Raw genomic sequence first — 9304 nt, forward strand, 5'->3', positions numbered from 1 at the left:
TCTGAGACATTATGATTGATGACAGGACGACATAAACTGTACCTGAGAAAGTATACGCCCTCTAGTTATCAGAGTCACATGGAATTGTTATGCAATTGAAATGTTTGATATTGAAAATGTTTGTTAGGAGATGAAATGTAATTTTAGCTTCCAAATGAGAGAATTGGGTTTTCATAAGGAAAGTGCCCTGCTCGATCAGTGGCCCAACCCTGTGAAGAGACAGGGGTTATAAACGATGAAACACCTCCCTCCCCCTCTCCACTATATAAGCCTTTGACGAAAAGATAACCAGTGGTTCCAGTACGGGAGGTCTGCAGCCTCTACGTTAGAAGGACACACATGTCAAGTACAGAACTAAGCCAACCTCGGCGTGAGCTCTGGTATGAACTGGTATGAACTTTGAGCTTATTCACTACAGAAGTGCTACTTCCTAGCCGTTGAGTTAGCAGCGGCCGCTGTAACGTGGGCTAGGAAAGGACGGACGACGGATCCAGTCTAACAGACGGACGAAGATACCACCACGTATCCAATTTACCACCAGAGACATTCTTGCGAGGACAGGAAGGTCTGTTGGCCAACCCGGCCAGCATCTACGACCAATCTACCGAAGCGCAGATCAGAGTAAATATTTATTGCATTTTCCTTTTCGAAATGGGCGGTAATTTAGAATGCATAAGATAATGTATTTACGATAGCATAGCTGCTGTTTCTGTGTTCCTAAATCTTCCCGCTCTTTCATTCAAGCCCAACCCCCTTTCCTTTGTGTAACCAGCTTTCATACAGGTTCCGTCCACCAGGACGTTTTCTGTATGACATCATTGTATTCTGTGTATTTGTAATTCTGTGTAATTAGTTAGGTATTTAGTAAATAAATAATTAAACCCAATTTTGTATTGCTGATTCAACTTGTTAGCCAGGGTTCGTGAAGATAACCAAGAATTTACAACTTTCATTATGAGACTGAAAATAAAACAAGGGTTAATATTGACTGCTATCGATGTAAAATATTACAAAGTATTTTAAGAGTTTATTCGGAAGATAACGGCTCTATAAACGTTCTTCCGTGGTGCCCCGACTTTCTAGTTAATTACATTTACATGATTAGCTTAATCAGGTAATATTAATTACAGAGAAATCATTTTATAAGTTAGCATGTCATATCACTTAATCCGGCATAGCCAAAGACACGACATATGGAGCCCCCGTGCGAGGAATCTAAAATAGGATGAAGCTTTCATTTTGATTCAGCATATATAAAATTGAAAAGCAGATTACATAATATACCAAGTTGATTATATACATTATGGGAATTGTAGACTGGAATTATTGGTGCGTGTGTATTCCGGAGAATAGCCTCCGTGTTGTGCTCTGACGTAGTCAGTGGGTAGCATAAACTATACATGTATGTATGATGGCTGATAAAGCTATCTGAGAAATAGCGCGTTTGGCCAAACGCTGGGCTATTTGTGCCTCGCGCGTTTCAGACGCGTGTTGGCTAGGTCATTATTAATTTATCGAGCGAGGACAAAGAGCCAGCCGATTGAAATTTAGGAGAGATTAGCTTGACCAGCGATAAGTATCTCTCTGTCTCTCTCGCGTTTCGATGCGAGTAGACCACGGTGCATTTTGTTGTTTCCCGCGAGTTCCGGTTAAAACATCGTCAAATATCGCCGAAAAGGGTTTGAACATAATACGTTATAAGTAAAACCTTTCCCTTGCCAAGGGAATCCTATGTTGAGCATTTTTCAGGCATAAAGTAGCATTAGCTTGCTCGAGATGCTAAGCTAACAAAAGGGAAAACAGCCATTGTGTTTTGTGCCACATTGTAAATCATCCGACTTGCGGAACGAAGTCCCGCCCTGGGTACTTCCGTTTGATTTCAGTGTGTGCCAGCAGGGACCTCTGAAGAAGTCACCAATACTTTCCTTCAAATAATTAGTCAGGTGACACTCAAGTCGTTACTCGTGATATCCAGACGGATATCGATGTCTTTTTCAATTGAACTAATAAGTGAAATTGCCAGATTTACATTCTCAAGTTTAAATAATATCCAAATTGATGAGTTTTCTAAATGAGACATTGTAATCTTTTTCCACATTAACCTAGATGAATAAACCTCTCAGGTTAATTAAAGTTTAAATCCCAAATAGCCTATACAGGTTTGATTTATCGTTAAAATGGATCAATCAGAAAAATTTGGTTTTTGCAAAACCCATTCAGTAATCCAGTACTGACAGAAGTCCCGACCCCGCGGGAATCCCATGTGGCTTCGGCCCAAGGAAGAAGTGTACCATAGTGGGGAGTGTTCCCAACATTTGATCTACTGTTTACACTTATGATATCCAATCAATGGAGATTGTATGGATTATCGTCTCATTCAATTTAATAAGTTAAATTGTTGAACATACCTTAATGTTCTTCCAATCAAATGAGACACTTTTAAACTTCCCATATTAACCTGGATGAAGCAACCTCTCAGGTTAATTCAAGTTTAATACCCAGATAGCCTACCCAGGTAGGATTAATCATCCACATTGATTAACTAATTCAATTTGCTTTTGCAAATTCATTCACGTCCAACTTCCACATTACTGGTACAGTACTGATGGTTCGTCAACATCTATAAATAGATTAAACTTGTCTTTGCAGCTTCCAATGAATTCCAAACCCAAACATAAAAAATAAAAAAATAGGAACATTTTTCCTCTAAATTTTTCTAATAATGTGCAAGCTACCAAAGGAGGTGGTCACCACTCCTCTGCTAATTAGTGAACCTCCACCCATAAAAGGATTGATCTCTGACCTCAGCAGTGATACCAACCCTAATTATGCCATTAGAAAAACAACAGCCGAAATTGCGAACGCTCTCCAAAATCAACCATCAAATACAGGCTTTGTGACTGTTCTCTCCACTTTAGCACTTATGTATCGCCATCAGAGGTTGGCATCGGTCCAATACCACAGTGCACAGCTGAAGCACGTGCAAGACATGGCTAACATGAGGGCACAGGTGGAGAGAACTGAGCAACTATTGACAAAAGCAGGAAATGAAAACATTCTGCTAGTCGAGGAACTGCGTTTGAAATCGGAACAATTAAAAGTAATTGCAAATACTTATGACGATGAACGAGCACAAACTCTCCAACAAAATCGTCATCTGCAGGAACAACTCGATTTAGCCAAAACTAAATGCGATGTAGTCCACGCCAAACTAGATAAATCTGTCGAGTTATCTACAAACAGGAACGCGCAATTTGATAACATGCAGGCAGTTTTGTTGAGCGTTACTCAAGGTAACAATGTTCTACTCCAAATTCTGCAGACCAAAGACGATCAGTTGATGAACACAATGACAAAGTTGGATGACAAATCAGCAGAATTATTGAAGTCGCTGACCAAATGAATGATGAGAGAACTCAGGTGATGAGGATGGAAATATTGATTTCTAAGCAAGCAAAGGAAATCTCATCACTGAATCTCTCGCTCCGTACTCGAGACCTCTATCTGCAAACCATGACAGATAAGTTTGAGACCGAAAGGAGCAGGTGTGACACTCACGTGTCCAAAATTGGTACTCTAAGCACTCAAGTGGACTCTGCAATGCAGCAGAAGACCACCCTTAGGTACCATCTGGAGGAAGTCCAGAATGGTCACGCTCGACAGCATGACTACCCATCCAAGCAACCGGAGTCCGGTACTCAAAGGAGTGAAGATGATAGGTTTCAGACATTGCCTCCATCATGTGTCCCTCAGTCTTCTCCTCTTGGCCATTCGGCACTGAGTAATATGGAGCCTCTTGGCCAACAAAGCCAAAGCTTGGCTTCTCCTCTTGGCCTGTCGGCCCCAATTTCTCCACAGGATGAAGCCAACCCTCTCCGCCCGCTTGGCGCGGAATACCTTGACAAACTCGTCAAGAATTTCCCCACCTTTGACCCCGTTCCAGGTCAGCCAAACGATACTGAGACGTTCCTAGCTGACATAGAGGACGCGTTGGGTGGCTACCCGATTGCTACGGGTTCTGACAGGGTTTACCTATTGAAGCGAACGTCGAATAGACACATGACGAGGTTCATTCGCCTACAACAGCAACACGTGCTAAATGACTACGCTAAACTTGCCACAGCTTTGAAATTAGAATTCAGTGGTTCTGCGACTCGCAAACACGGTAGCTCACTGGCTAACACGGTCAAACAAGCTCGGAACGAACACCCACAAGCTTTCTATCATAGGCTTCGTTCAGCTTACTTTGGCCTACTCACGGAAACAGGAATGGAAGAGCTGTTACCATTCAAACAAATGTTTCTGTCGAACATGTATCCCACCTTCATTACCTTCTTGGGCCCTGCAGCCCACGTTGGCTTGCCTATCTTACAACTCAGAGAGCTTGCAAGCACAGCTTTTGAGGCATCAAAAGCTCGTAACGCTAAGAGCCCTGACCACTCGGTTTTGAAGTTTAACCAGGAGCACTCACTCCAGTTAGAGGGTGCATTATCAGGTATTTGAGCGTCGAGAGATGACGCACAACAACAGTTTCTACCTCGAAACCATGATTCCAATAACCTCCGCGGTCGAAATAACTGTAAAGTACGTAGCCATTAACATGACTACCGCTACAAACGACCCGTTCGCTACGTTCCTGCACCCAACCCACAAAAAGTGTCAGAGCACAAGGGTAACAAAGGGTTGAAGGACGATCAAAACGTAGACCAATGTTCTCCAGAAGTCCCACTACGGGAAGAACTTAAGCGAGAACAATTTGAGAAAAGGGTAAAAGATAAGTCACAAGGACTAGACGGGGAATTACCGGACACCAGGTCCGCAGGAATTAACACCCATAGCAAGGACGTTAAAGTTCAAATTTCTCCCGCTCTCATTCAAGACCCTATCCAGGGCCCGCTTGATCAAGAAACAAGCCCCCGGGCTCTGTCTATAGACTCTGATACAAAAGTTGCGAAGAAAAAGGTCAAACGCTTCGTTAAAGCCAAGCCCACTCAAAATCGGAAAAGTCAATCTGCTTCCACCTTGAACAGAAATGGCACATCACGTCGTTGCGAACGACCACTCCACTTTGTGGGGAATATGTCCACTAACCACGAATCTAAACGGCCATACCTGGAAACAGTCCTGGAGGACTGCTTAGCTTGTCATGCGCTAATTGATTCGGGTGCGACAATATCACTCATCTCTCAAACATTGTTTGATGATCTCAAAAGGGCTTTGAAGCCAACTAAACGTTGGTTAAAAGTGGAACGATGCGACACTACATTTCGAGGGGTCACTCAGACTACCTCACCTCTCACATTGAGAGTCATGCTGAAACTACACTTCCAGGACGTATCGCTCGTTCACCCTGTGTATGTTACCAGCCTCGAAACTGTAACCCTGCTACTTGGAGCAGACTTGATGGATCGGTTACTCCCATTGATGGATTGGAAAACCAACTAGGTATGGTCACAGGCCACAGTGCCTTCTCCACTGACCACACTGTCTTCCCCTAACGCTAGCTGCAATGCAGTCATTCACGAGGGGTATCTGTCGAAAGCACCCCTTTGGGAAAAGATATTTTAGAAACCTCTTGGTACAAAATCCGATCCAAGGAGATATTACGATATCTCGACACATTCCATCAGCCAATCTGATTGACCAGTCTTTTCATGATTTCGAGCCAGCTGTCTCTGTGAATGAGCAACTTCCCTCCTCCTTGCAGTTGTGCAATACGGTAGTTGAGATGAACTTCTCTTGCTCTTCGGACACTTCCGCAAGCACTGCGGCCGTCTCAGCAAGAAAAACATTGATGCGCAGAGTACACGCTGCTTCCGATGATACACCTTCTGCTTTGTTGGGGACTGTCACCCCTTACAATGACACTAATGGCGTCAGTCCAGCAACTGACCCGATGACTCCCACTGGTGAAACACTTTGCGATATCACAGACCGATATCCTCGTCTCAGTTTGCAGGTACTGAAGAGGTTGCCACACGCGGACGCGGTGGTGACTGACAGACCTCGACAGCCACTGAGGGTGTTGAAGCACAAACACCAGGAGATTTGGTTGAAAGGCTACAGCCGTTCTCATAATAACGCGGCCACGGACAACTCGTACATAGGGTCCGACCTTTTCGTTTGCGCCTCAGACACCAACACCACCCGCTGGTGGGGGGGTCCCGAGACACAAAGGGGGGAATAGTAGCCCAGACCCATGATGAGCCTCATCGAGGCCGGTGGGGGGGTCGAGACTACGGACAACACCGTACAAGGCCGCCAGAGCATAAATCAAATCTAGTTGTAAACTCCCCTATGAGAACAGTGAGGAGCAGACAGGCCCCTAGACGGGGATTATCTTAGAACACGTCTAAGATAGTACTGAGGTGTACCACACTGGTCGTAAAGGAAGTCCAATGGACTTGTCCACCTCCAAAACAAATGGCAACAATAATCATTCCTTGCCATGTGTAGGTTCAACTACAATACAACTAGTAATATGCTCCAATCATGTGTTCCGGTAAATAATAGTTCAGAATAAATCGGTAGGACAACTGGACCCCTTGAATACCAGTACCAATACCACAGTCAGTCCAGCAACACTCAGTAAGAGGATTAGTAACCTCACAAGTTAAATTGCTATTGATAATAGCGACATAGGAGTCACTCAGAGTGCAACACGGGGAAGGGAATCTCCATTGCACTCTTCCAATGGTTAACACATGCCACTAATAAATAGAACCCTCCGTTCAGGAGAAAATTATTAGAAGTCATGAACCATGATCACACCACGTACGACTGGTCTAATACTTAGAGTACTTCCGTCGTGAGGTTAGCTCCTCCGTGGATAACATAGCTATGAAATTGACTTCATACCTACTGCCACTACAATAGTGGAAGACACAGTGACTTGTAGAAAATTACTACAGACTCCCTTGACACCAATTCTGACTGACCTCCAGGCATTGACCTGAAATTTACCTGACTACGTCAGACTCATTCTGAAGAAGTTGTAGTCTGCCAGGATACTTGGTTTTCTTCCCTTGACATGCGCGATTGTGTAAGCATAAACGCACATGCACAACGGAACTTCCAATTAGGATTTATGCTAGGATCACTTAAGTGTCCAAGCAAAATACCAGCCTTAGTAAAGTTGAACATTTACTTCTAGGCCTTTGACTCTACAGCACTCACCAGTTTTCTAACCAGAAGTCCATAGGTCATCCTGTAGACTGCCCAAAACTAGTGCCTTACAGCTGTAGACTTATCATATAGTTGTCAACTTAGGATAGTACCCTAAGCGCCACATCGCAAATTAGGAAAGCCCTAGATATGACATTAGACAATGCCATGATAGGGTCATTTTGCCAAGACCATGGACGTAGATAGAATACAGTCCAATTAGATGATTAAGGTGGCATAACTATATTTTGTTTTGTTTATGCTTTCATTCATTTTGTTTCATTTTCTTCGGCACATAGAAAGTGATAGAGCCATAAACAACTCCCCCATACAACCATCAGTTAGTGCCACAACGCCGCTCATTTGGGGGGAAATGTAATGATATATTTCATGAGTGTGTGTGCGTTGTTAACATCTGCCTAAGTTACTGCCTAGATATTCCAGTCTGGACGACCAGACGACGGGTCCGGAACGGCGATCCCAATCCGGACATCCGCTGCCGAGCCATGGAACGGACTTCTTTATTTGCAGAGACCCTACCCGGGTCGACCACCAGAGGGGGGACTGCAATAGCAACCACCAACTGGACATCTGCTGCCCAGCCTTGGAGCGGATTTCTTCATTTGCAGACACCCTACCCGGGTCGACCACCAGATGGGGACCACAACGATGATCCACAACCAGGACAACCCATGTTCATTGTTATGTTGGTTTATAACATGCAGGTTAATCGCAAGATTGAACCCAACATGGGGGGGACTGTCATGACGTTGGCCTGTGGGTAAGGTTTATGACCCCCCCCCCCCCCCCCATAAATACCTTTCTCCCTTCCCCTCTCTGAATCTACTGAAGGACTTGAATAGCCTGTGTTAAATATAGAGAGTCTGGGAACATCAAACAAATGGGGAAAGGTACCACATATTTTGTTAATAAAACCAGTTAGAAATATGCTTGATAACGTAATGAGTATGGATTTCATTTCAGTTGTCATCTGAGACATTATGATTGATGACAGGACGACATAAACTGTACCTGAGAAAGTATACGCCCTCTAGTTATCAGAGTCACATGGAATTGTTATGCAATTGAAATGTTTGATATTGAAAATGTTTGTTAGGAGATGAAATGTAATTTTAGCTTCCAAATGAGAGAATTGGGTTTTCATAAGGAAAGTGCCCTGCTCGATCAGTGGCCCAACCCTGTGAAGAGACAGGGGTTATAAACGATGAAACACCTCCCTCCCCCTCTCCACTATATAAGCCTTTGACGAAAAGATAACCAGTGGTTCCAGTACGGGAGGTCTGCAGCCTCTACGTTAGAAGGACACACATGTCAAGTACAGAACTAAGCCAACCTCGGCGTGAGCTCTGGTATGAACTGGTATGAACTTTGAGCTTATTCACTACAGAAGTGCTACTTCCTAGCCGTTGAGTTAGCAGCGGCCGCTGTAACGTGGGCTAGGAAAGGACGGACGACGGATCCAGTCTAACAGACGGACGAAGATACCACCACGTATCCAATTTACCACCAGAGACATTCTTGCGAGGACAGGAAGGTCTGTTGGCCAACCCGGCCAGCATCTACGACCAATCTACCGAAGCGCAGATCAGAGTAAATATTTATTGCATTTTCCTTTTCCAAATGGGCGGTAATTTAGAATGCATAAGATAATGTATTTACGATAGCATAGCTGCTGTTTCTGTGTTCCTAAATCTTCCCGCTCTTTCATTCAAGCTCAACCCCCTTTCCTTTGAGTAACCAGCTTTCATACAGGTTCCGTCCACCAGGACGTTTTCTGTATGACATCATTGTATTCTGTGTATTTGTAATTCTGTGTGATTAGTTAGGTATTTAGTAAATAAATAATTAAACCCAATTTTGTATTGCTGATTCAACTTGTTAGCCAGGGTTCGTGAAGATAACCAAGAATTTACAACTTTCATTATGAGATTGAAAATAAAACAAGGGTTAATATTGACTGCTATCGATGTAAAATATTACAAAGTATTTTAAGAGTTTATTCGGAAGAAAACGGCTCTATAAACGTTCTTCCGTGGTGCCCCGACTTTCTAGTTAATTACATTTACATGATTAGCTTAATCAGGTAATATTAATTACAGAGAAATCATTTTATAAGTTA

This window comes from Salmo salar, chromosome 07 (assembly GCF_965601325.2).
Source record: "Salmo salar chromosome 07, fSalSal1, whole genome shotgun sequence".
In the NCBI taxonomy this organism is placed as follows: Eukaryota; Metazoa; Chordata; class Actinopteri; order Salmoniformes; family Salmonidae; genus Salmo; species Salmo salar.